General features: G+C 43.9%; 1 long non-coding RNA gene across 1 annotated transcript; it reads right to left on the reverse strand.

Moving 5' to 3' along the window:
* Positions 1-814: 814 nt before the first annotated feature.
* Positions 815-9,108, reverse strand: LOC144097139 (uncharacterized). The gene is made up of 3 exons (XR_013306914.1): positions 8,977-9,108; positions 4,239-4,293; positions 815-1,170 (listed from the first exon to the last, which is right to left on the reverse strand). It is a non-coding gene; the product is annotated as an uncharacterized LOC144097139 (long non-coding RNA).
* Between the last annotated feature and the right edge of the window lie 12,740 nt (positions 9,109-21,848).

Raw genomic sequence — 21,848 nt, forward strand, 5'->3', positions numbered from 1 at the left:
GGTTCTTAAAGGGCACTAACAATGCACAGTACACATAATTTTCACATTTTTCCTCCATCGAAGTGCTACCGTAGTGGGCGGGTTCGAACCCACCACTTGCATGCACTGTGTGATGTAAGTGCGTAGTAATTAACCACGGGTAATATTAGTTATAGAGAGCTCTCCACTAAGGAGTCGCTCAAAGGCTGAATCGCTTTGGAAGCTTCATCCTATAATGTTAAACGAAATGTGCCCTAATCCTATTTGTCTCCTTTTCAAAACTGTACACTTTTTCAATAGGGAGAAAATATAATTACACGAGGTTGCTCGGGGTGAGCAACGTGTGCGTAACAATCTCCACAAGTGGCTGTGTTTAAAACAGTAACCTGCCGATGCAGCGGCCTATTATTGTTTATGGTGAGAACTGAGAGAAATCATAGTTTAAAGCTTCGAATTAGTCAGCAGAGGCTGTCATCTGTAATTAGTTCATCTTCATCTACTATATATACGGTCGTACTATCGTAAATAGGATGGCAGAAAAAATCAACTCCTCATCCGCAGAAAATGGCAGATCAACTTCTCGTTTGTCGTTTGTGCTGATGTCAAGAGAGAAAGAGAAACAGAAGGACGGAAAGGCAGGAAGGTCAACCAGACGAGGCCCAGTAGGCTACCCTACACGTGGGGAGGGGTACAAAGGGAAAGAAAGGAAAGAAAGAGCTTGAAATAATTAAGCGTTAGGAATACAGCTTTCGAAAAGCCGGCACGAAGAAGCAACCGACTCTGTGTGAAGGTCTTTTATTTATTGTGGAAAACATCTTCCCGAAAAAGCCACTGAATATGAGAAGCCCTTTATTTTCCTCATGCTATGACGAGACGTAATGGTGTCCTGCCATTGATGTGAATCCTGTAAAAGCAAGCTTCAAAAAACAGCTGTTCTCCAAACATCTTCTCTTTTTACCACATATAAACGTTTGGGTTACTTATCTCTTCCACTTATTAACGCATCTCTTGTCGGTTATTGTATTCCGTGTCTCTTTTTAGCCTTCGTGGCGATGGTTGTACTTGTCAGCCTCTCAAAAACGGTAAGTATGCACAGAAAAGTGGCCGCACAGTACAACTTCCGAAGACGATGACGCACCTGCAACCAACAGGAGGGCCGCAGTGCGCGCCTGGTGCTTGATCAGGTGAGCACTACATCGGAGAGAAAAAGCAGCAAGTGTTAGGCGAACAAGTTACCCAAAAGAGTGAAGTCCTACATTTTCACGCAAGAGCTCTTAGTGCTGAAAACCGCGTTCACAAGGCTGAGAGAAAAAAAATAAAGACGATACGCTGGTATTCCTGCAGTTCCTCCGGAAGGGCTCTTAGCAGGCAGCTTGTGCCTATTCAGTCATCCAATAAAACTCAGTATTACAAATCGAGCTCAATATGAATTGGGGATTTCGGCCCTGAATATCAGCGTTTGGAGGAAAAAATGACGCTGTAATAAATGTATAATAAACGAACAACAATAATCGCAATTATGTAAAATCTCCTTGCACATATATCTGTAGAGAAAAGCTGTGGGGAGGTTGCTCCGGTAAATTGGTGAAGAAGTTAGATGCCCTGAAAATGTATTTAAAAGCATTTCATTGAGGAAAAGATCTTTCAATTGATATCCAAACAAAGACCACACATTTCTACAGCGCAAAACGTATTGCATATCTGCCAAAAACGATCATGTAGTAACAACAATATTAGTAATAACTCTGTTGATCAAACATTCCCTCTGCGTGTATAAGAAGTATCGGACGATGTTGTTGAAACAGCAAGAACCTTCTATGCGTGTCTCTGCTGTAGGAACGAGTAGCGTTTGTATAGAAAGGAAGCGACGGTTAAAATCAATAAAATAATTACTTGCTACACAAGAGAAAGCGAAAAACTGCGTTCCAAGCTTGTTTCAATGGCGATGAATAATTTCGGGTGATTTTTAACGCCTTATAAACACTCTCGCCGATCACATCATGGGGGAGGATGTTGAAAGCATAAGATGGGTGGTATTCAGGAGCGCCTGGTCTATGGTTTAAATATTCTGGGCACTAGTATATTTAGTTGCAGTATTACCTGTTCAGTCCTCCATTTTAAAATCGATTTCTGCAAAAGGCCGCTGAACAAGAGAGAAAAATAAATGTCGTGCAGAGGTCGCATAAAGACAAAAGCCACTCTCCGGTACCTAAAAACTAGTTGTTATTAATGACGTTAATGAGGACTTTAAACAACAGGTTGTGAGCTTTCTTCAGCCTTGCATGAGATCAGCGGCCAAACATGCCTACAACAAATCATAACGCATTGTGAGCTTTCTTCAGCCTTGCATGAGATCAGCGGCCAAACATGCCTACAACAAATCATAACGCATTGAAATCAGTCAGTTCGTTTTACTCTACCGCCCATCCAAATCCTTACAATCTTAGTCCTCGTGTATTACTCACGAACTTAATGCCCAAAAGTCATCGCAAGAAAAGAGAAGAAGTGGTGACGACATGAACCAATCAATGTGCTGACAGCACAAAAAGAACAGTCAGGTGCCAATCAGTTGAATACATGAAGTAAAAACGATGAAGAAAAATTGCAGCATCACACGAAAAAACGCAGTGTTGAAGAAAGGCACCTGCAAGCACTCGAACGTCAACCCAAGGGCAGTTGCTTAAAGAAAAATACCGCTGACAAAGGAAAGCTTTGAATCCATGAGAAAATTAACTGTTTGTGGTGCAAAACATGGTGAAGAATTGACGCTGCCTAATAAAGGTGGAATATTCATGCCTGTTGGTTTATTATGAAATATGCAAAATTTGACCTCTCAAGTGTTAACGGTTTCCGAAAAAAAAGTGGGACATATTCGTCCCACTGGTGCGTCAAAGCATCTGAAAAAATATAAAATAATCTCTGAGTAGTCGAGAGAGAGTGCTTTTCCTGTGTGGTGAAGATTTTTTGAAAGCCTTTTAGTTATAGGCAGGTTTTACTGTGGTACTCACAAGTAGCCTTGTTCAGAAACGAACTGGCTGCTCTTTCAATATAAATACTGCTATTTATCGTGTTTATTTTAGGTATATTATTTAAATACCTGTGAAAATTCTCAGTTCAGAGCCAGCACTTGTCCGCGTCCGTGTACCTCCTTTCTCCTGCCTGTTTGTCTTCAGCGCTATTTACTGCAATGAATTCACACGAACTCGGCCAACTCCATGCACTGCTTGAAGAGGATAAGACTAGAGACCGAAGAACATTCTTAAACCAGAAAGAACAATTTTATGCACTTGTTATATTCAAACAGGTAATTCCAGAGCATGATAAAATAGAAGTTTTATTTCAGTACAGTAATTCAGTGGTGTTGGATTACAATATTTAGAAACTTTATCGATATTTCGCACAGCATATCTTTAACAAACTCAACCTCAGTTAACAGTACACAAGAAGAAAAGTTGCCCACAAAATCTTATTTAGCATTCCAGGAAAACATGATAAAAAAAAATTTGCTACAGCAAGTTGTGGCGGAAACATGCAACAGGTGTGAATTCGGGAAGTTTTTCGAATAAAAATCTTATTGGAATCAGCTCATGAAATTCGCAGTCTGTGCAGCAACAACGTAAAAATCTTTATGCTCCACTCTTCCAGATCTCCTAGCATGGACGTCCGCATACGGCGTAATCGATTGTACTTCAACACCGAGCTTGTTCTAAATTTTTACTGTGCCATACATATAGAAGGCATTTATGTTGTGCTCCTGGATGAACATTTCCTTCTTATTCGTTCTTAAAACAGCGCGAAAAGAAACAAGGATGCAGAGAAGAGACGTACATTTGAGCTCTGAAACCATATCAGCACAAATTTTTCTACGACCAGAACCTGTTCCTTAGTACGAATGTATTTCATTGTTTTCTTGCGTATGGCCAGTGTGACCTCGTTATTTAGGAATGTTGCGCTTTGTTTTCTGTGCTGCCTTCTTGTTACAGACCTTGCAATGTTTCAGCACTGGATTGAGATGGAGCTAGTGCGTGTACAAACTTTTTTATGCGTCTCATTAAGAGCAGCTCGCTTTCTTGCCATCTGTCATAGATTGGGGCTGCATTCTCTTTTTCTTGGAGAACATTGCTTTAACCTGTATAATTTACATAGCCTTAGTAGCAATGGAATTGAAAGTCGCCCTTCGAAGCGTAAGCTGCCCATATTGGACATCATTTAGAGCCCACTAGAGATTGAAAGCACAAAAATTATTAAAAAAACCTTACCATCACAGGACAACGAGGATGCCATCCCTGTTTCATCTTTTGAGGGAGCATGGCTCTGAAAAGAAACAATTGCAGTTCCTTGCAACGGAAAGTCATCACACAGAAAAAAGGAGTCAGAACCGTGAACGCTATACTGGGTAAAAATCGGACGGTGCACTTAAGTTCCGCCTTGAGGCTCTGGCAGGATAGCTTAATGGGAGTCCTCATACCCCTCCTGGCGCAGTGGTGCAGCTGTTCAGCAATGCGCCATTGCCCTGAAGTGGCAGGTGCTCGCTGTGGTTGGCCTTGTATAGCCCAGGTTGCTCTGCCCGAGCGACTAATCATTAATTTACCTGTCATAAGACACGGTAAGCAGCTTTATCACTATGCGGTGGACAGGTTGTCATAACGCCGCAAGGTCACTTGACCTATTGTGTCCACCTGCCTCCTAGGTTGCTCTCTGGGGACCACCTACCACTGCCATAGCTATGATTTTTCGCTCACAATGCTGACAACGGACTCTCTGGTGAACGAGGCCTTTAAGCTGTTGCATTAATACGGCCCTTACCCTGTGAAGGTTGGGGGGGGGGGGGGGGAGGATGTGGTTTTCCAAAACACTCCGCGAGTCGTTTCACCGCCTGTTCTCTAGCGCATTACACACTACGTTACCTCGCGGCGGCTCGTTCTTTTCTGCTTGCAGCGTTGCACCTGGGAACCCTCACCCTCTCTATTTCTTACCAGCCCTTCAGTGTGTTGCCGCAGTTGGCGGTTTCTTCAAATGTTCCACGCTCTCTGCGCTGAGTCTCAATAAATGTGTTTCTGTGTCGCTTCCACAGCTTTGCGCCCCGGCGCTCCCCCTTCGTGATGAGTCGCCTCTGCGATTTCCCCAGTTTACCGAACTTCTATTCAACCCCCCTTTATCCTATTTTACTATCCTCTCCTACCTTCCTCGCTTCCAGGCGTCCAGCCCAACGTCGCGGTTGAGGGCTACTTCGTATTGAGAGCTATCGCATTAAAAGATCTGTCACAACGTTTCTAACAGCAGCGACATCAAATTTTTGGGAACTTTTGCCTAATGCATGATAGATTTTCCCGACACACTCCTACACTTTTGCGCATCAAAACACAATATAAACTTTTGAGAAGGAGTGGTTTTTTTCTGCCTAGAACAAAGATTACGTGTTGTATAAAGATCGATGCTATTAACCAGTATAAAGCAGATAGGTGTGCTTGACATAAATGTTCAATTATCTGAATTCATGGCCAAACACTCTTGGCACTTTTCCGTTCACGCTACGCTTTGGCCCTTACGTTCATAAGGTGCAAGAAAAAGGAAAATTTTACAGATGTGATTGGTATTTATTGAACGAATTTCCTTTAGCTTCGTTTATTTTCTGTCTTGAGGGTTGTTTTGTTGTTTAACAAGACTCTCACCAATATCGGTCTATATACAGACGCACCTTGTATTGATGTGACCCCGGCAGTTAGGGCTAGGTGTGCTCTATAAGAAACGGCTCAATGATCGGTGTTCAACCGTCCCGAAGAGTTTAAACACTTTAGTGAACTTGCGGTTGCGCGTGATTGCTTTGGCTCTCTGTTGATTTTAAATGAGTCGAACGAACAGGACAGAGCACAAAGAGAGTTTAATCACATTTATAAAATAAACTAAAATGAGACATGTTTCGTGTCTATATGTTTGTAGTAAAAGCAGAGTTTGAACTTACCGGCTACTCGTTTTAAGTGTTCGCAATAGATAGTGTGAAGGAATAAACACAGGAGGAACACGTACGATATATCAGCGCTGAATACGAAGTTGTTTAAAAGGTGCCCATTGGGATAAATATTTGTTGTGACAGATACCAATGAAACCAAGTAAAGGCTTTCTCCTTCCAAGGTGGATAAAATTGGCATCAGCTCAAGAACAAGGCGCCCTATCACACTTGAAACGGAGCACACGTGTGCATGCTGAAGCAGCAGCGACAGCAACAAAAAGGAGTAAACCTGCACGCCGAGATCTTAATCTCGGTTTTAAACAGACTGATTCTAAAATGTAAAAAAGTACAGAGAACGTAAAATAATTACATAGCTCGAAAATATCAAGAAACAAGGAAAACCTTCATAGCGATAAAAATCAGCAATATACAGTAAACTTAACGGAGCATAAGCAGTTTAGGTAAGGTAGCGTCAGTACAAGTAGATTTGAATAAAAATTTCTTTTATGAACCCCCACTGGCAGTTTATAAAAAAAAATGCCGCCATGTCAGCTCAGTGGTTGTGGTGCATGGGTACCAACCCGGAAGACGAAGTTTCGATACCGGCCGCGGCGACCGCATTTCGATGGAGGCGGAATTCTAGAGGCCCCTGTACTGTGCGATGTCAGTGCACGTTAAAGAACCCCAGGTGGCCTAAACCATCTGGAGCCCTCCACTGCAGCGTCCCATATAGCCTGAGCTGCTTTGAGACTTTAAACTCATAAACCAAATAAAAAACTAGTTTAAAGAAAAATTAAATGTTATTTAGAGTGACAACAGCTGAAAGGAAACTCCAAGACATGTGCTTTTACTTCGACACCATCACTCTTAACTTACAAGGAACTGAAGGGTCTTACAACGACACACCTCCAACAGCGCTCTTAGCTTAATCTGATCCAGCGCCACGTAATATAAATATCTGCTGTAAACTTGGCCTGTCCTCACTTCTTAGAGCATCGTTTTTAGGCTCTGTTTATTGTGTATTTTTTGTCGCTAAGGGAAGGCACTAAGCTGACCACATATATAGCTTGCTTTTTGGTAACTGTGAACATGTTTTCAGGCTCTTTCCGGTGCCCACAATAAAGTTCTTAATTACTCCGGTTGTCACTATTCATATATGAGAGGAAATGAGGGGCACGTTTGCCAAACATATTAAGGAAGCCAACAGTCACCGAAACCAAGATGCATAGGTGAATGTTTTTAATTTTTTTATTTGTAGTGCCAATCAATCGGTTTAAAGAAAACACTTATAAAGCAGCAGAAAAAAACAACCATGCCGCCGGCGGGATCCGAAACCACGACCTCCGAATATCGCGTCCGGTGCTCTTACCAAGTGAGCTACGGCGACGGCTGTCCAATCTGCTGCTTTCGTGGGTATTTATGTTTACTGGATGTAAGCGAACCTTGAGAGTGTTCACCAGCGCCACCCACGACCATAGCGGTGGACGTAGCACGTCCTGTAATACCGCGAGTGTAACGTAGAACATCTAACGGCGAGGGCGGAAACTGTGCGAGAGCCCTCTTATGCTACCTATGGCATCAAGACTGCCAGAACCGAGACCCCCGTTAAGCTATTAGCAGACAAGGCAAATGAAGTGAGGGGCTCCTTTGACAAACATATTAAGGAAGCCAACAGTCACCGAAATCAAGGTGCATAGGGGAATGTTTCATTTTTTTTTAATATCTAGTGCCAATCAATTAGTTTTTTTAAAAGAAAATTATTTAGAAAGCAGCAGAAAAAACAACCATGCCGTCGGTGGGATCTGAACCCACGAGAGCCGAATATCGCGTCCGGTGCTCTTACCAACTGAGCTACGGCGACGGCTGTCCAATCTGCTGCTTTCGTGGGTATTTATGTTTTTGCGCGTAAGCGAACCTTGAGAGTGTTCACCAGCGCCACCCTCGTCCATAGCGGTGGACGTAGCACGTTTTATAATACCGCAAGTGTGACGTAGAACGTCATCTAACGGTGAGGGCAGAAACTGTGCGAGAGCCCTCTTATGCTACCTATGGCATCAAGACTGCCAGAACCGAGACCCCCGTTAAGCTATTAGCAGACAAGGCAAATGAAGTGAGGGGCTCGTTTGACGAACATATTAAGGAAGCCAACAGTCACCGAAACCAAGGTGCATGGGGGAATGTTCTTATTTTTTTTAGTTGTAGTGCCAATCAATCGGCTTAAAAAAATTACTTATAAAGCAGCAGGAAAAACAACCATGTCGACGGTGGGATCCGAACCCACGATCTCCGAATATCGCGTCCGGTGCTCTTACCAAGTGAGCTACGGTAGCTCAGTTGGTAAGAGCACCGAAAAGTGTATATATATATATATATATATATATATATATATATATATATATATATATATATATATATATATATATATATGAAGGGAGCCAACAGTCACCGAAACCAAGGTGCATAGGGGAACGTTAATTTTTTTTTAATGTGTTATGCTTATCAGTGGGATAATATTACTTAGATTAATAAATCGCTTAAAGAAAATTACTTATAAAGCAGCAGAAAAAACAACCATGCCGCCGCTATGGTCGAGGGTGGCGCTGGTGAACACTCTCAAGGCTCGCTTACACCCAGTAAAAACTTAAATACCCACGAGAGCAGCAGATTGGACAGCCGTCGCCGTAGCTCAGTTGGTAAGAGCACCGGACGCGATATTCGGAGGTCGTGGGTCCGGATCCCACCGGCGGCATGGTTGTTTTTCTGCTGCTTTATAAGTAATTTTCTTTAAGCGATTTATTAAACTAAGTAATATTATCCCACTGATAAGCATAACACATTAAAAAAAAATTAACGTTCCCCTATGCACCTTGGTTTCGGTGACTGTTGGCTCCCTTCATAAATTTGTCAAACGGGCCCCTCATTTCCTTTAACTTGTCTGCTAATATATATATATATATATATATATATATATATATATATATATATATATATATATATATATATATATATATATATATATATAGTAAATTGCCCAGGAAAGTGCTTACTCTGACGACATGACGAAAGCGAAGAGAAGAGACACGCAGACCACAGCCGACTTCATGCCAAGAGGTCGCGTCTCCTGCCAGAAGAAAGCGGTGAAGATGAGGCTTGAAATATGCCCTTCAGGCAGATTCCTCGCATATATATATCCTATGATGCAAATGGGTCACGCTTTTGTCCAATTTTTCTTTTGCCCTTTTATGATCTTTTATTTTGTGAGGTATATATAACGCTTAGAAGAGAGCAGCTGTGACTCACATGGCAACACAAGAAAATTACCGGGAAATTGCGGATTTTTTGTCGCTTATATTTTGATACAATAGTGAAAAAAGTAATCAAGGAAACAGTGATAAATAATTAGAGCTGGCACCCCTCTGACCTTTTTCATCTCGAATCTTTAAAAAGCACTAGTATGATCAGCTTCTCAAGTGACATCCAATGCTAATGAAAAGCCTGACTGATAATCGCAAGTACTGTATCATTTATTGGCGATTGCATTGCGTTTCGCTGAAGTGAGGATGCTGGCTGTTTTGCATATATACATTTGATGCTCACTGTATCAATATTATGTATTTTGTTTCTTTATGTCCTTACCCCCCGAAAAATTTCTGTAGTCTCTCAGCGTAGTCTCGGAAAATATTTTCAGTGCTGGTTTTTTCTCTGCTTTCTCTGAACAGAGTCTGTTGATCTCTCGGTTACCGTTTTATCAGAGCAATAGTCTTTAAATATGCGATTATAGGTTCCATTCAGCAACACGCAACTTTAACGGCTGATTTCTTGTCAGCATCCCCGCTTCAAACATATTCCGTAATGCTTTGAAAATTACGGCTTGACTGACATTGTGAAGAAGCTTTGATTTAATGTTCAAGATCAGCACATGCGCAAGTGCTCCGCATCGACCTTTAAATCCTCAAACAGCTCTGGTTCAGGCATTTGTTTCCTCCTCGTTTCATTTTTACCAAATGTGCACTCGAGTGCGACTATACGCACTGCGGTGGGCCCAGGGTGCGCGCGGTTATGCTGCCATTGTTTAAGTTATAGTAAAGAGAAAGATGCCCGCTGGGCCGCTAGTGCTTCAAAAGAGAATTCGAATGTATGAACATTCTGTATGAGGAGAAACGTACTACACAATCGGAGCTTCCGTTCTGCAAAGACGTGGTATATCGTTGTCCTGTTAAGTTGATTTCACTCTAGTTTTGGAATTGGTTGAACGCAACGCCTTTTACATAAGAAGAGGTTCCCCTATTACCTGTGCATAACCAAAATTATAGTTTCTCCCTGCTTTGCTACGAGGTGTTTCACCTAAGACTTTTCACAATGTATAAATTTAAGTTTTTTGTATTGCAAGAGCACTTTTCTCGGCATAGCATTGCCAATGGTGTGGTTCATCTAAATACCGCAACGGCGTGCTAACTAAGGGGCTAGTTAACTGGTGTTGAATAGTTAACTTTTTAACTATTTCTGTTAGGCTCTTTAATTATTGAGAAGCATGTTGCCCACCGTAACCAATATCTATGTCAGCTTTTAGGACTCCGAAAACGCGCTTAACATCAGCGCTGTGGACGAATAAATTTTTGGTATTTCGGCGGGTTACTTGCACTGGAGAGGTTGCTTTGACAGCAAGGTTCTCGAAAGTGCGTGTATTTTGGCGCCAAAATTTGTTAGGCCACTGTACTGAGGGTAACCGCGTGTTCGAAATTCTAAAACTGATATTGATATCATATACGGTGGGCTACACGCCTCTCGTTAACTAGGGAGCCTAAAAATAACAATTAAAAAGTTAACTTTTTATTATTTGCTAAGCAGCCTGCTAGTTAGCACGTCTTAGCTGTATACTGATGTATTACAGTGCTGACAATTATATGCCGAAAAAAGCGCTCGTCTAACTCAGAAAGCCTGGTTTTAAAATTGTGCAAAGTTTTGGGTGACGCACCCTGTATATTACTCTAAAGTTCCCTGCTCTTTTGCAATATCTCATTCGTCTGTGCTTCGAACGCTGCCTTCATTCGGCACTCCGCATTCAATAAACTGCCTATGTCCTTCGGTTTTATATCAAAATTTAGAAGCAGTCTGCAGATTATTGGTTATAGCCTCCAGTAGGATTACAGCGAATTCAGGAGTGCAGTAAGCCAAAAGTTATCCTTTTCTTTGTCTCGCGAAGCTGCGCAAACCAATTTTCATATTCTGGAGTTTTTAAACGAAGAAAAGTTGGTTGCCACGAAAATCTGGTGAAACGCTTATGACCTATCGTGTTCTGAAATAGCTTCATGGTATCTCATTTCAATTCCGCTGACACATTAGCAACCCTTGATGTTGCAGTTATTAGGCTGTCTTGTCTGGAAACATCAACAGACATCGCCCAGATCAGCGCTTTAATGTGCTTTGGTGAGTACAGGATCCAAAATTCGCCACGTTCATAAGCAGGCCGAGTTCCATATTGGCGAATGGCAGCATTTTGAAGCGGAAAGCTTCACTACGCTGACTTTTCGAGACTTCAGCGGAGCTGCAAGTTTGGCCTTGAATTTAGCGAGAGGTCAAACAAGGAAATGACGCCTGTCTCACATATCTCGGTGGGCACCAGAACCGCGCTGTAAGCGAAGGAAAATGAAAGTTGGTTTTAAGAAAAAGAAAGGACGCCTGTCACACATTGCGCCATTTCCTTTCCGCCAAAACCAACTTCTTTCTTAATTTGGCTTTCTGAAATTATCTTCACGGTTTGCGCGTCGTTTGGAACCAGATTTGGTTTCATATCTTCGCAGCGTTTCGATAGAGACGAAGGGCAAAGGCGCCCGTGTGCTGTGCGATGTCAGTGCTCATCAAAGATCCCCAGGAGGTCGAAATTATTCCGGAGCCTTCCACTGCGGCACCTCTTTCTTCCACTCTTCTCTTACTGCCTCCTTTATCTCTTCCCTAAACGCGAGGGTTCAGGTGTCCGCTGAGATCTGAGACAGATACTGCGCCATTTCCTTTCCCCAGAAACCAATTTCATTTCATGTCTCCGCATACAACGAGCAATAATACAATCGTAAATATCACCGAAGCTATAGTAAATATATACTGTCTTGTGTGAGCGCCTTTAATGTCGTTTCGAAGAAAGCTAGATGTTTAACCAATAAAAAAATGTCTACTACTGTGTGTGCGTCAGTATGGCTATCTATGAAAACCTCCAGTCGCTCGACCACAAACGTAGCCAGGGAGATGCAGGTTTTCGTGTTCGCCCAGGGCTAACCAGAGCTAAACGACCAGAAATTTTTTAAGCGAAAGCTTTACTACACCAGCCAGCGAGCCATTTCGGCTCGTCGCGCACTTCAGCCGTATGCCGTATGTCGTGGCCGACGAACTACCTTGAGCCGCCGTTGCCTAGCTACGCCGCAGCCACGCTCAAACAGATGGCGCCGCCGTCGACGCCGCTGCAGTCGGCGCTCGCTCCACCAGATGTGCTCCGCTGGGGTAGAGGGAGAGATTTCCCCTCGCGGGGGTATATACATATATATGCGCTTCGCCTCAGTGTATTGTGGTTACCTGATACCTGATTTTATATCTGATGCGGGTCCTGGGACCCAAGATATTAAAATTATTTTTGTAATATGGCGGAGTCCTTGAAGCACTCTGAGGCGGGTCGGCCCGGTATTGCACTGCCTCCGGGATCGGCCCGGGGCATAATAGCGTGCGCCTTTTCTATCTTTGCTCTTCTATCCTTTAACTCTCCTAATTTATGCACGCGGCAGCGAGCGTGGCTCAGCCTGAAGCAGCAGGCAGGCCCATGTGCTTTCCTTTTCTTTCTTCCTGTCAGCAACAGCAGCAGCAGCAGCAGTATTGTAGTCGTTATGGAGAGCGCGAAAGAAACGCAACTATGACAGAACGGAGCGAGGAAGAGACAACGCGCTCAAAGGACGCCAGAAAAACGCGCCACACGACTCGAGAAGCTTCGTAACGAAGTTGCGCCGAGAAGAAGTCGTGCCACATCCCGGAGTGACTCTTCAACTGCGGATGAGACCGGTTTGAGTTCTCGAGAGCGTCGGAATGAGACCCTGCGTAGACGACGTGCCGAGGAAACGGAGCTTTCGCAATTCATCTAGGGTTAACCAGAGCTAAACCTGAGTCAATTTTTTTTTTGCTTTTGCCATTTGGGAGGAAATTACTGCCCTTGGGCTATACAGCTTTCATAAAGGGTTGTTGCACTGTTATAAGAAGCCTAACAAGGATATTTTTGCCCATTTAAATTTTTTATGATATTCAAGTACAAACATTATTTTGCCACAAGCTTAAAAATAATGGATATCTGCTCAAGTGGAGAGCCAATTTTCGCTGCGTTAATCAGCCCATTTTAGAGCACAGTAAGGCCGGTCCAGAACCGTGCTGGCATGGAGTGGAAAGAAAATTCGTGTGTCGTTACGAACAGCAGTGTGGCATGAATCATATGCCGCTAGAAATTTCATCCGCTAGCGTGATCAATTACGCTAGCACTAGTCGTGCGGAGTTCACCGGGCCCTAACAGAAATCCAAGCCCAATTATCGAATTATTCGTACTACCTTTAATGGCCGATTGCGTTGTCTTTGCTTCATTAAAGGAAAATTATAGCCATGCACGCAAAGGCAAATATTTGAGACATATTGTGTATGTCTTGTCTTAGCCAATTAACGTCTATTTCAAGTAAACAGCCTTGCTATAACACTAAAGCTGGAAGCACTTCAAAGTTTTGCAATACAAATGCGAGCAAAACTACGCCAAACATTCATCGATAATCGTTTCAGGTCACACATGTGGGAGCTCCAATACGAGCGTTTGGATAAATATTTCTCAGGCTTATATGAAGCGGTAATGGCCGACGAAACAGCGCAGGAAACACACGGATTAAGAAAAGAACAGGGAAACTCATAGGATGGCAAAGTAAATAGGACAGAATGTCAAATTTATGTACATGAGCAACCTAAAAATATCAAACAAAAGGCTTATAATAAACTGCACATCTCCAACCAAAATTTTAACTTTAACCCTACGTTTCGAAGCCGACTCGGCTGCATCATCAGGGGTGACTGAGGGCAGTAGCTAGCGTCTTTTAAGTATGGAGGGGAGGGCTTGATGTGCTCAGCGCTGGCCGTACGCAGCGACAGTCAAGCAATCGGCGTCTTTACCTTTTTCAACGAACTACAGAACTTTTCGTCCATAACAGAAATCGCAGCACCGGTGTCCACAAGGGCCAAGACAGTAATGCCCTCGACAGAAATTTCGATCAGATTAGCAGGGGATATGTGAGGTCTTGGAAAGTTCGACGGGGACGCAGTTCTCGCCTCAGAAACTGCGGCACCTAGTTTTCCTCTTGAGGGAGATTGGGGCGACTTCGCATAGGAGAAACGGAGCGGCGCCTCGGGGAAGGTGAACGGCGTTTAGAAAGGGCTGAACAGTAAGGAGAAAAAGGACGACTAGATGGCGGCTCAGCAGATCCGGAGTACTGACTCGTGGAAGGCCAGTACGCGGAAGCTGGAGGACGTGGCGCGTTGACTGGGAGACGGCAGCGGCAAAGCCGGGCCACATGACCAGGCAAGCCGCAATTGTAGCAGATAGGCCGGTTGTCGATGGTGCGCAAGGTATTGCTGACTCGCGGAGCCGGCCGAAGAGAAGGAGCCACCGCTCGCGCAGGTGTTGGAGGCAAAGCATAGGTAGGCGGTCGAGGTCTGGCGACGACGTCCGCGTATGTCAGTGGAGCGGCCATAGGGGGCGGCGTCTGGGCGACAACGTCGGCATATGTCAGTGGAGCAGCGACAGGTGGTGGCGGATGGGCGGGTGGAAGAGCCTCGGCAACCTGCTCTTGGATGGCGTGTCGAAGGGCCGGAGCCAAATCTGCAGCTTGCCTTGTAGGGTTCGGCAGAAGAGAAAGCTGACGCGCCACTTCTTTCCGAACAAAGTCTTTGATTTGTTGCAGCAGCGATGAGGTGTCAGGTGCTGGTGTCAGTCCAGCAAGCGACTCAACCTGGCGAGGGTGCTGTCGAGTCAGGAGCCTCTGCTTTCGCAGCTCCTAGAAGCTTTGGCAGAGGGTGACGACTTCAGCAAGTGTGTGGAAGTCGCGCGCTACCAGCATCTGAAAGGCGTCGTCATCAACATCCTTCAAAATGTGTTTATTCTTGTCAGCTTCTGACATGTTGAGGTTGACACGCTTGCATATGTCAATCACGTCTTCTATGTAACTGGTAAAACTTTCGCCGACCTGCCGAGACCGTTCACGCAAGCGTTGTTCGGCGCGGAGTTTCCGAACAGCAGGACGACCAAACACTTCGGAGAAGGTTGTCTTGAAAGGTGCGGATGTACACCTCGTGGTTCCGATACCACAGGTTAGCCATGCTGGTGAGAAAAAAAATACCGTTATTTAGGTTGGTGGCATTGTCCCATTTGTTGTAAAGGCTCACCCTCTCGTAAGACGGGAGCCAATCTTCGACATCCTGCTCATCGGTGCCACTGAAGATGGCCGGGTCCCGTTGGCGAAGGGAGCCGGCGCAGGTAACAGCTGGGCCCACTTGCACCGCTTGATGTTGAACGTCATGAGGCATCGCAGGTGGCGGGAGAGTACGGTTGCGCAATTCAAGGGCTGTTACCCGGCTCCTCCACCAAATGTAAGGCGGAGGTTTATTTAAAAGAGCTGGGAGGAAGGGAGCAGCGGCGAGAACAATCCGAGGGCAACCAGGTCGGGCACAGACACTCGTGGCGATAGCAATAGGCTGACGCGCACGGCCATCTTCTTCGTTTTCACGAGTCATCTCCTTTGTCTGGCTCATCATCTTCTTCACGTTAAGAACTAAATATTATCTAGTACAAGGAACTATGAAAAGTATTCGCTAAGTCTCACTCGCTCCCGCTAGGCAGTTATTGCAGTGCGCCTCCTCTTTCTAGTTCTGCTCTCGCACTCGCCTTTCCTTCGAGCACTCTATAAATACGCTCTGTCCTCTGCCCATGCAGCGCACCAGTCACGAGTCACGCAAAGCATTTTAAGAAAACGATGCCGATACCGCTGACGTCTAGAAAACTCTGAGCCTCGCAGCCGCTTTCACACCATAGTTCCTAATAAGAGGATCGTAGGATCCACTCATTCATCCTTGTTGCCTTGCCTTAGAAAGCGGGGATTCATGTGGGACGCAAACGAATTATATGTAATTCGTCTATTCGTCCGCATGTTCCAAGGCTAATAAATAAGTGTAAGAAAGAAAGAATTTCCGAGGCTTGCAAGACTGAGCAATAGGCTTCGCGTGACCGTCTTCATTTAGAAAAAAAAAATCTTCAGCCACAAGCTCTTTAATACTCCTGCTCACGCTTACATGTCGGATGGTCGTTACTTCGTGAAAGAAAAGTTTCTTCCACCATAGTGCAAGAATTAATTTTCTTTTTTGGTTCCTCCACATCACAGTCAGCGCCCTCTTCCCCTTACATTGGCTTCCGGCCCTCTATGGCCCTGTGGAGGCGATTGTTTTTGACGGCCAGCCAAGACTGGCAAATAGGCGCAGTGAAGTGGTCGCACAGTGCCACTTCCGAGGACGATGACACACAGACAGCCAAAAGGGCCGCATTGTTCTCCTGGTGCTTGATGAGGAAAGCACTGAATGGAAAAAAAAAGATTAACAATATTACGTAATATTATGTAATGCACATATTGTTGTTTTAGATGCACGTTCAAATGTCCTCGAAAAGTATGGCCGTATTAGATATCAAAAGTTCCTCTCCTTTCGCTGGGCTATCCGTAGGTAAGATGTGTATTTGCACAATAAACGAAGTAAGCCGCGATCAAAGGGTTGGCTGTCAAACTCTTGAATGATATCTGGTCTTCGGCTCAGGATATGTGCATATGTGCCAACAGCAATATTAATAATAACAGTTCATTTTACACCATACGCAACAGAACAGCAATGCAAAATTGGGCCTATTAATACCCGGGCTACGCAGGCGCTCAAATGGCGTCTGACCTAATGTCATTCAACTCAACTGGCGGCATTGTGCGGCTACACGAAGTTTTCTTAGTGTCATTGGGGGTAAATGTATTTTCAGTCGAAGGAGCGCCACAGCGACGTTCCAAAGTTTCAAATGCCTTGAAAACGCCAACACATTTACCATTCGTACGCACTGTATGAACACAAGGATTTCAAAGATTACAATTACAAGCAATCGATCACTTTAAAAAAGAAGACAGCTTGACGTGCAATACATGAGATGCAGCTACGTTTAAAATTATTTTGTATGGCCGATGCAACCACGTAGCTAAAAACAGCACGCCGACTGGGCGGGTCATTTCCGTCTCGTTGAGTTTCCCACTCAGGTTCGGAGTTCAAATTCTCAATACTCGTTTTGAAAAGATACTACTGAAAGCATTGATTGGCGAAATGTTTTAGAGAATCATCAGGAAGATCATGAATGCTATTAAGATTTTGCGACACAAGAGACGCGAAATCAAGTTGCAGTGCTGTACTGCACTACATTTAGGTAAACACCGGTTAAAAATTCTCCATGAGCATTTATGGTATGTAAAGAATTGTGAAATGACACATCATTAGGAAGGTTGCTGACGGACGCAGTACCTTGCATCTTCGAGCGGCCGTGCCGTATCTTATAAATCTGCTGGACGTTAGAAACTTACTCTAACATTGCAAAAGCGTGCTTGGGTTCTTCACTTATAAATAATCGGCTGAAAATTACTCATGAACCAAACAAAAAAAAAGAATTAGGCAGGGATTGCGGAAAAATAAAAGAATATTTATTCGGCACGTCAAAGTAATTTATTTAAAAAACATGGCTAAAATCCTTAAACAACATCTTGTAGAATTTCGCGTTTAAAATATGAGAGTATTGACCCAGGAAATTCAATGCAGCGAAAGAATAAGAGTTGTATGAAGCTCACTAGGAGCATCCCTACAGTTCAAATCCGGTAGTATGACGCAAAAAAAATAAGGCAGAAAAGTCATGGGAAGAAAAAATCACAGGACGGGTTTCAGTGCATAAGGCGAATTTTTGTGCGCTAACTGAGGTGTGGCAGCTAAGAAAGAAGCCTGTAAAAGTGGAGACACAGTTAACCTTTCTCCCCTTTGGCACCTGACTACCGAGGTATGTGTTCGGTGAAGGTGCGAATGATGACGATGACGGCGCGAAACTGAAACACGATCTACTAAGTGCTAACGCTCTAAAAATAATTATTGACTATTTAGCCCTGTTTGTAAGTGCACTATATATGAGATATCATTTTTCCGCCCCTATCAAGCCCTGTCCGGCTATGAGGAGCACTGTTGAGTAGTTTTGGTGGACGTATTTCATTGACATTTTATCAGGCAGTCTTTCGTAAAAGATCTTATTCACGACAATAGGTCTTATTCACGCAATCAATCAATTTGATACAGGAATGTGCAGAAAATAACCAGTGCAAATATATAGCGCTCACTGATTACGAGAAAGCATTTGACTCAGTGGGAACCCTAGCAGTCTTGCAGACATTGCGGAATGAAGGTGTAAAAGAGCCTTATGTGAAAATACTGAAAGATGTCCACAGCAACTGCACAACTACCATCATCATCATTCATAAAGTCAGCAACAAAATTCCAGGAAGGAAGGGCGTCAGGCAGGTAGTCACCATCTCGCCAATGCTATTCACCGCCTGTACAAAGGATATATTCCGAGGCCTGATCTGGAAACAGTTGGGTATAAGAGTTAATGAAGAACATCTGAATAATCTGCGATTCGCTGATGACATTGCCTTGCTGAGTCACTCAGGAGGCGAACTGCAAAGCACGATCAGTGAGTTAGAGAGGCAACTGTCTGTTCAACAAATTAATGTTCAACAGTCTAGCAAGGAAACGGCAGTTCCCAATTGACAGCGAGAGGCTGGAAGTGGTAACGGTCTACTTGGGGCACGTAGTGACAGCTGATCCGGATCTTCAGAGAGAAATAACAAGAAGGATAAGAATGGGATGGAGCGAATATGGCAGGTTCTCTCGTCATGAATGGCAGTTTACCAATATCCATCAAGAGAAAACTGTACAACAGCTGTATCATACCGGTACTCACCTACGGGGCCGAAACGTGGAGGCTAACGAAAAGAGTTCTGCTTAAGATAAGGACCACGCAGCAAACCATGGAAAGAGAAATTATAGGTGTAACGCTAAGAGACCGGACACTTATAGAGTGGGTGAGGAAACAAACGCGAGGTAATGACATCCTAGCGAAATCAAAAGGAAGAAATGGGCTTGGGCAGGGCATTTAATGCGAAGGCAAGATAACCGCTAGTCCTTAAGGGTAACGGAGTGGATTCCAAGAGAAGGCAAGCGTAGTAGACGGTGGCATGAAGGTAGGTGGGCGGCTGAGGTTAAGAAGTTTGTTGGATGCGGTGGGCGCAGCTGGCAAAAGATAGGGTTAATTGGACTGACATGGGAGATGACTACACCCTGCTGTGGGTGTTGTCAGGCTGATGGTGATGGTAATATTGATGAATAGGTCTACAATGTCCGAAAACCACACAGCTTTACGGCATTCTTCCGTATGAACATTTGTTGGCAATGCTAATTTTTGAACAATACAAACGCTGTTTTCTGATCGATAAAGTGATTGCTTAAAAGGAAACAGCGCAAACAAAGGACGAAGAGAGGAGCGTCCAACACAAGCCTCTTCGTCCTGTGTTTGCACTGTTCCCGTTTAAGCAATGTTAAACCAACTAATCCGTAACAACCCCCTCGGTAGAGTAACTTGACAGACAGGAAACACCTTGGACTATAGGCCGGTTCTGAAACAATTGCGGTACTGGAGCAATAGGCTTCTAAAAGAAACACTTGATAGGAATGGCTTCCACCCACACAAAAAGAACAGTCGGCAGAGGCACCTAGGACTGCATATGTGTGGGAATACTAAAGCAGTACTGTTCCTGGGTGCATCTCTATTACCACGAATACACACTCAGACAAACACGCGCACACATGCGTGCGTGCAAATGATACTACCCGGAAGGCTCTATCGCGGGAGGTTTCATCGGAATTTTGATAAGAAAGTCTGAGAAAACACACAGTTGACCGTGTAATATGTCGTCGGTTCAAACACCTGTCGAATTCTGTACAACAAGCGATGACTTCACAATTTTGGTACGAATACCGGGAAAACTGGTGTAACACGGAGGTCGGCCAGTGGCGAGTATGTATAGAACTGTTTGTGTAGGATTGTCGGCAGTGGCCGTGCTCGGCTGGCTGTGTGTGTCATAATGCTCCTTGATGACATGACCCTTTCTCTCTTGCCATCGCTAAGATCTCCCGTACCACCTGCTACTACATGCATACACGCCATGGATTTCTCTCGTAATGTGACTGGTAAAGCTTTAGCATTAATAAAAAAAACTTGGTGGCGACGATAGCAAAGAAAGTGTTCTGCGGCCGAAGACGAACAGTATCACCGCTGCTCTTAGCCGCGCTGAATTTAAAACAGACGAAGAGCCTTCTTAATAAGGAGCGTGAACTATAGGATAATTGCGAATGTAAAACCTGTTGCGCGCGGCTGAAATTATTTTCGATGAACCTTGTTGTGTCACAATTCAGGGAGAAAAAAAAACTCGTTCCAGCGGTCTTGAGCATAAATAAAAAACATCACAAAACTTTGCGCCAATATTTGAAACACAGACAGTATAAAACACTGTATGCGTCGCTGGAGACCAGGAAGAAACAGTTCTGAAGTACGCCTAGACGTTCGGAGAAGGTATTATATGCTGACAATAATCTCTGAACGTGGAGCGTCGTTCTTGTAAACAATGAGCTACGAACAGCTGATGTTAGTGGAAAATCTTTTACGGCACATGAATGTTGACACTGCTTACACATATTCTGCCAACACTTCGGACAAATATTTGCTCGGGCTCAGCACACTTTACATGAGAAGCATGGCATGACATAACATAACGAACAATTGTGGACAATAGAATTTTGTAGCGACAGCTACATTACGCTAGCATTTCGAGCATTCAGCGTGGCACCCCTTGAGCTCCGTGGCACATCTTTAGCTCCATGGCGGCTCCGTGGCTGGTCACGTGGTTGGTCACGTGGTGCGGAGCAGCTGACTTTGCAATTCGACAGAGCGAGTTCCACTCGGCCAGCTGTAGCTATCGCGTCCCTCCAGGTTTAACCACAGCTGAACCACAGTGAATTTTTTGAGCATGAAAGAGTTTATGAATGCATATATATATATATATATATATATATATATATATATATATATATATATATATATATATATATATATATATATATATATATCGAAATATGCGCTTCATTTACTGTTGAAAAAGATCGGTCCTCCGATCGAAACGTCGAGTAAAACAAAAATGTTTCCTTAAACGAAGCGTATACGTCGATGTATATTATTTTAAGCAGTCAAGTACCTCATGTTTTCGCAACTATATATATATATATATATATATATATATATATATATATATATATATATATATATATATATATATATATATATATATATATATTGTCACGACTCGGTAGACCTCGGAGGAGACCTGAAGATAAAAACGGTTTACTGTACTGGTCAACCAGAAAGAGTCCCAGCGCGTTTAAGCTTCTTCCAGCCTTGAGCTCGTAGATCCAGTCGTCGTCTTTGGCGTCTTCTTGTATGCGGCATTTGCCTCCCTCCTGAGGATGCGTCGTCTCGATGGTAAGAAAAGGAAGTAGGAGGTCAAGATCGGTTCGAGTAGTACGGCTTCATACGTACAACATGGACGACGTCGATTTCCTGCTGGCGTTGCTTAGATGTCGACAACTCGTCCGGCACCACCTCATACGTTACGTCGGTTAAACGTCTCAGCACAACATAAGTCCCGAAGTAACGCCGTAATAGTTTTTAGGAGAATCCACGGCGGCGAAT

This window comes from Amblyomma americanum, chromosome 7 (assembly GCF_052857255.1).
Source record: "Amblyomma americanum isolate KBUSLIRL-KWMA chromosome 7, ASM5285725v1, whole genome shotgun sequence".
Taxonomy (NCBI): Eukaryota; Metazoa; Arthropoda; class Arachnida; order Ixodida; family Ixodidae; genus Amblyomma; species Amblyomma americanum.